At 46.7% G+C, this 6,049-nt stretch overlaps 1 long non-coding RNA gene across 1 annotated transcript in view; it reads left to right on the top strand.

Moving 5' to 3' along the window:
* The first annotated feature begins 3,353 nt into the window (after positions 1 to 3,353).
* Positions 3,354 to 6,049, top strand: part of LOC118230828 — a 7,771-nt gene continuing 5,075 nt past the window's right edge. Inside the window, exon 1 of the long non-coding RNA XR_004765932.1 lies at positions 3,354 to 3,473. This is a non-coding gene — a long non-coding RNA (uncharacterized LOC118230828). The remainder of the gene's footprint in view (positions 3,474 to 6,049) is intronic.

Raw genomic sequence — 6,049 nt, 5'->3', positions numbered from 1 at the left:
CCCAGAACTGAGTTTTTCAGAAACGGGAGCCGGTGCAGTCCAGATGCATTCCTGGTTTGCGCAGGTGGGATTAATTTGACGCGGCGGCAGCAGCAGCCGGGGGCGGGGGGGGGGGGGCTTTTCTGTTTCCGCGCGTCTCTCTCTCTCCCTCCCCCCCGCGCGGGGAGAGGGGAACGTGGTGTTCCCCGGCGCGGGTGAGATCAAAGACCGCAGAACTCCTCGCGGAATGGCGCCGCGCGGGCCAAATCACGTGACACGTTAGCGTCGCCGTATCTTTCCAACGGAGCCACGTTGCTTGGGAACAGCCCCAAAACGAGAGGCCTCGCTCATCCCCCCCGCCCCCCTCTGCTTTTGGAGATGGAGTACACTGCAGCATATTGCAAACATGGGGTCTCTTTCAGAAATATATGACTGATACATTTCCCAGAAGTGCCATTTTAAGGCGCAATGTCGTTGAGCGCAAAGTCCTCTCTTCAGATGCACTTTGAGTGGGCGGGGTGGGGGGGTGGGGGGGGCTAATCAGCTTATGCCAGTATGTATTGTTTACACATTGATATAAGTAACGCAGTTAATGCCTGATCGGTGTATGCTCAATGGCAACTTGTTTTCATTTTCGACATGCGCCTGACATGCACCGTTTCAAAAAGACGTCTACACACACACACACACACACACAAAAAAGCTAAAGATTGGGCAAAAATCCAGGTGTCTTAATCGGGTTTTCAATATGCATATTATGACCTTACGCCGATAAAACCTAATCAGATAAAGACAATTTCGAAGCGCATTTCAATAAGCAGAGTATTGCATAATCGGGGTACGATCGGAGATCGGAGCATTGGTGTGCTTGTAAACGACCTCACAGTAACTCCCTGCATATTTGTTTTCTTCCTTTCAAGGTCAATGAAAATTGGGCCAATATTCAATTTAAATGCAGGGTGCTTTACTCTTAATACAATTTGGCGTCTGTGACCTCATTTTTCTCATGGTTAGGTTTTGATTTCACGCATAATATTATTACTACATTACAGTTAGGGCTCTCAGCGAGGAGTCCTGGGGTTTTAACTGCATAAACTCCTTGTGTCTCCCTGAAAATTCGCAGTTATCGGTTAATTGTCAGCCATTTTCTTTTGTGCTCGCTCTGTCCAGTAGTACGCTGTGCGGTGCGTAGGACAGAGAAAGTGCACATTACCCATATGTTCTCTTTTGGGTGGGGTGCATTTTATGTTGATTCCGAGCCCATCTGTTTTGTAATATCCACGTAGGATTGCCGCGGCATTCCAAGGCTTGTGTCTGTTTCATATTTGACCGTTTTTTTTATAGGGAAGTCCAGCTAGAGTCTTTACGTTTGCTTCATTGAAGGGATAGGGTAAGGAACTTGTGCGTGTGTGTGTGTGTGCGTGTGTGTGTGTGTGCGTGTGTGTGTGCGTGTGTGTGTGTGTGTGCGTGTGTGTGAGTATGTGTGAATGCGTGTGTGAGTGAGTGTCTGATTGTGAGTGTATGTCTGTGTGAGTGTGAGTACGTGTGAGAGTGTGTGTGTGTGAGTGTGAGTACGTGTGAGAGTGTGTGTGTGTATGTGTGTGTGTGTGTATATAAGATCTCCGCTCTGGTGCATCGCCAGCTGATCATGTGCAGCAGTTAAGGCCTGTGGCTACCGTTTGTTGTTGTTATTGTTTTGTTCCCTTGGAAACTGATCTCTGAGAAAATCGCCTGGCTCTGTGCCAACGGTTCCCCTCCCCCCCCCCCCCCCCCGATTCACCCCCTCTTTTTTATTTCCCTTGAACTCTGACCGAGTTGTGGTTCATTTGAACATGGGATTCGAATTCATTTCAGCCCTCCTTCTATGTGTGTGTTGTTCCTTTGTAGTGAGAAGGCACACCGCGTACGGCACAGACTGTACAGTAAGCTCCTTACATTAGAGGGGTGGGGGGGTGGGGGGGGGGGGGGGTTTGGGGGCAGTGCTCGCTGGTGTGATGCATAATAGTGTCATCTCAGTCTTTTAGATTATCTCCAGGTGAGTACACCTTGTCTCTGGCTCACTTGTGGTGTGGCCAGAGACAGTGTCACTTGAGAATGTCTTGGTCTTAACTCGCAGCACAGAACGCTACCTGTCAAAATAAGCGGCCTTGTGTGTTGACTCATTCCTTCCCTGTACCCGATCACAAAAAAAAAAAAAGAACCAGGACAAACATCTTTGTTGGCTCGTAAGGTTTGTTCATTTCTATCTGTCTTTTATTATATATATATATATATATATATATATATTTAAATTGGTGTGCTTGTGTTTGAAAGGCTAGAGATGTTCACTGCTTTGGTGTGAGAGAAGTGTAGGTTGTGAAAGCTTTAAGTTTGAGAGAGGTCTATTTTTGAGAGCGGTGTAGGCTGAGAGAGGGGAAGGTTTGACAGAATCTGAGGTTGAAAGATGTCATTCTGGGAGAGATGTAGGTTAGAGGCAGATGTAGGTTGTGAGAGGTTTAATTTTGAGAGAGGTTTTGAGGGGTGTGGTTTTGAGGGAGGTGCAGGTTTGTGAGCTGTCAGTGTGAAGCCTCCCCACACTGAGCACTCTCCCCAGTGAGGAGTACTGTTTTTAAAATGTATTCTTTCTTAAAATTTTTTTTTTTTTTTTTTTTACCTTATGTACTTGCTATTTGGGTGTTCAGGACTTGCTTTGTTTGCTCTTTTTGTCCCTTACCTTGCTACTCTGTAAAGCGTCTTAGTGATAGTTCTCTATAAAAAGCGCGATACAAATAAAGTTGAATTGAACTGACATTGCAAGAGAGTGCGGAAGCACACTCCCCAACAGCCAAGCTAAACCCGAACCTTTAAAAATGGCATCTTGCACATCCACCAGCCCTTTAAAATAGATGTGCGTTATGAGCAATAGCCCTATGCTATACTAGCATCCTGTTCGAGGGGCACGGCACAGTTGTGAATCAGTTACTTCCCACCGCAGAATCTGGGACAGAATGCGATTCTATGAATAACCCAGGCTTGAATGCGTCTCCTCGATTAGGAACCGCACAAAACATTACATTTTCCAAGTGTGCAGTCTGCAAATCCGTGGTCACGCTCACTGCCCCTGTGCCTCATAGTAAATCTATGCGTTCTTATTGTATTTAATTTAAAAAATCGGACCAAGGTTCAATTTAAATGCAAGGTGCTTTGTTCAGAAAAATACAATGTGGTATGTGTGACATCACATTTTTTTCTCAGTAAGATTTTGCTTTCACTCACATAAAATTATATTATGTAAAATGTGCGCGCATTTTCATAAAATATAATCAAATATACGTTCTGGATTTTTTAAAAATGTGTAATGCTTGCGGTGTCAAGAGTTCAACCGGAAACGGCTTAGCGAGTTAGCTCTTGTTATTGCACCACGCATTTCCTGAAAGCCTGTGTCCCACCGACGCCCAGGGGGTGAGAGAGGGGGAGAGACACGATATCGACCGTGTCTTTGTCCCGCGCTTCGGGTGAGTCGGCTAATACTTTCTGTGTGGCTGCCTTCGTGATGTGTCAGACTTGTGAGTTCCAGCACGAGGCAGTCTGAAGCGCATTCTGTGTGACTGTTGTCGGCTTCCTGACGTGACGTCTCCACAGGCTTTTCCATACTGGCACGCTCTCAAAGCTCCGAGTCCCATGACAGACACACTTGTCACTGAATCACCTAGTGCTCTTTTTTGTTGTCCTACCATAGGATTTATGTGAGATCTAGCCTTTGTTGTATCCCCTTTTCTTGTGAAACATAATTATACCAATTTAAGCATCCAGATTTTCACTGTACAACATAATTTTTTGTAAATGGATAATTAAATAAATTCTTTTTTTTTTGTTTTTTAACGCATCATGTTTTATTATACACGGTTCGGACCCGTTTGTCCCAAGCTGGATTTGAAACAGAACGCGCCGTTATGCTGGTCTGGCTGCCTCGCGGTCTCTCTGGTTGCTGCGTGACACGCAGTGTTTTAACTAGGTAGTTGTGCCCGAGACCGCGTCAGATGTTCTTCTGAGAGGGAGTACACATTAATAACTTCTCACGCAACACACGATGAGGCGAGAGCAGGTCAGTCACGCAACTGCCACACTTGGGAAGGGGTCAGACGAGAGCCTGGCCGTCATGTCTGATTGATTCATTTGCCAGGAGGTGCTCAGACACACGAAAGGCACGGCAACATTCGCGTGTTTTGAACCAGCGAGGACGATTTACTCTCAGGGTATAAGATATCCTTCAGGCGCGTGGTCAACATCATGAAATGTAAATGTACACACATTTTAAGATTAAGGATGGCAATTTTATTCGATTACAATTTATTATATATTAGCAAAAAATATATTAATTTTTTATTCGTTTACGCGGATGAAACATAATGTATTTTGTAAGTATGAATACTGAATACTGTTGTATTCATTTAAAAAAAAATCATCATAAAGACAAATCTTCTGTAATGCAATACTAAATATTATAAATGTGTAAGTGAGTTTAGTACATGCTTATTCATTCGTATAAATATAAAAACCTAACTGCCACTACATTGCGGGGAAGCACGGTATCCCAGTCAACAGCACAATTCCATCTGATGTCCTGGCCGTACGCGGCTTTGCTTCGGCACGAATGATTCGTGCATCCGCTTTTTACGCGTGGTCCCCCCCCCCCCCCCCCCTTTCGCGAGCCCAATACCCAATACGCCTCCCCTCCTCCTCCCTCCTGGGGAATCTCTGTTTACGCACTTGCACGCGCGGCATAGCGTGCCTGACAGCGACGCGGCATCTGCGAGCCTCCCCCTGCAGCAGCCAGCTCGCGCTCAAAACCATGGGGGCGCCCTGTGACTGGGGCTAAACACGGGTCACGGTATCAGAGCGCACACGCTCACAGAATGTGGAACGGCCAGTGTACTGTAAATTAGCAGCAACTGCAACAACAACCATCATCCTCATCGCCGTCATCAATCATTGGCTTCATCACCATCATATGTCATTGCCTGTATTTATATATAATAGTAGCGACCTGGCCTGAAGGATGCGTTACTGGTGCCGACTGTGGTGTGCCCTTGCGTTTAGCTGATATATGAAGGTGATCGGGATTGATTGAAAATCAGGGCCTTGCGCAGACTTCCTGAGGGGGGGCCGTACAGTATGCTCAGAATTGTTAGGGCACGTGTGGTAAGTAAAAAGTAAAATAAATAAAATCAGTGCAGTCGAAAGGACACTTTTGCTGTGTCAGGGCAGGACCCACGTGCCTCCGTGTATGCTGGTTGGTGTCTGTCTGTACTTGTGCCGGTTGCAAATACGAGTGCCCAAGAGAGAGCGCGGTGAAAACGTACACGCTGTTCTCACGCTCGAGCTGCGTCGCTGCGGGAGGTGCCACGTCGGAACGTCCTGTTTCGTGGCTATTGTTCCGACTCCGACTCCGACTCTGTTCTGACAGTGGGAAGACCTCAGCACTTGCAAAGTGTGGGGCTTTTACCGGGGAAGACGAGGTCACTTTAGGCTTGCGCTTGCTATAGTTCCCGCGGTGCAGCTTTCATGTAAAGCAATACCGTGCGTGTACTAGGGAAGGCCTCTCTGAAGGAGGTTGCGGGATCGAGACATCAGGCCTTGTGTGTGGGTGCAGCAGGGCTGCTGAGCTATTTTTATTTTTTTGCCGTCTTTAAATACCTGCTCGTCTGTCGTGGCTTCTCTGTCTCGAGCCTCGGGGGGAAGAATGTTAAAAATGGGAAGCCTTCTGAGGACCTGGTGCTGTGACACACAAGGAAACGTTTTCAAGGCTCTGTCAGCCAGACTTTTTAGACAAAAGAGAGGAGCAATCACCTGTCCTCCACCACCTGTGTTGCAAAATATTAATTGGATGCTAATAAAAGTGTTGCAAGTTCAATGTACAAAAGTCCAGCACCCGCTCCCCACCTTGCTCAGTGGTAATGGATAATCCACAGCTTCATTTTTCTGCAACCATGAGACCCTGACGCTTCTCACATCAAACGTCTGAAGCTAAGCAGGTGTGGGCTTGAGTAATGCTTCGGTTGGGCGAACGCCTGGCAGAAAAAAAAAGCTG

This window comes from Anguilla anguilla, chromosome 6, assembly GCF_013347855.1.
Source record: "Anguilla anguilla isolate fAngAng1 chromosome 6, fAngAng1.pri, whole genome shotgun sequence".
Taxonomy (NCBI): Eukaryota; Metazoa; Chordata; class Actinopteri; order Anguilliformes; family Anguillidae; genus Anguilla; species Anguilla anguilla.
The sequence above is the reverse complement of the archived record's forward strand: the minus strand, read 5'-3'. Positions and strand labels throughout refer to the sequence as shown.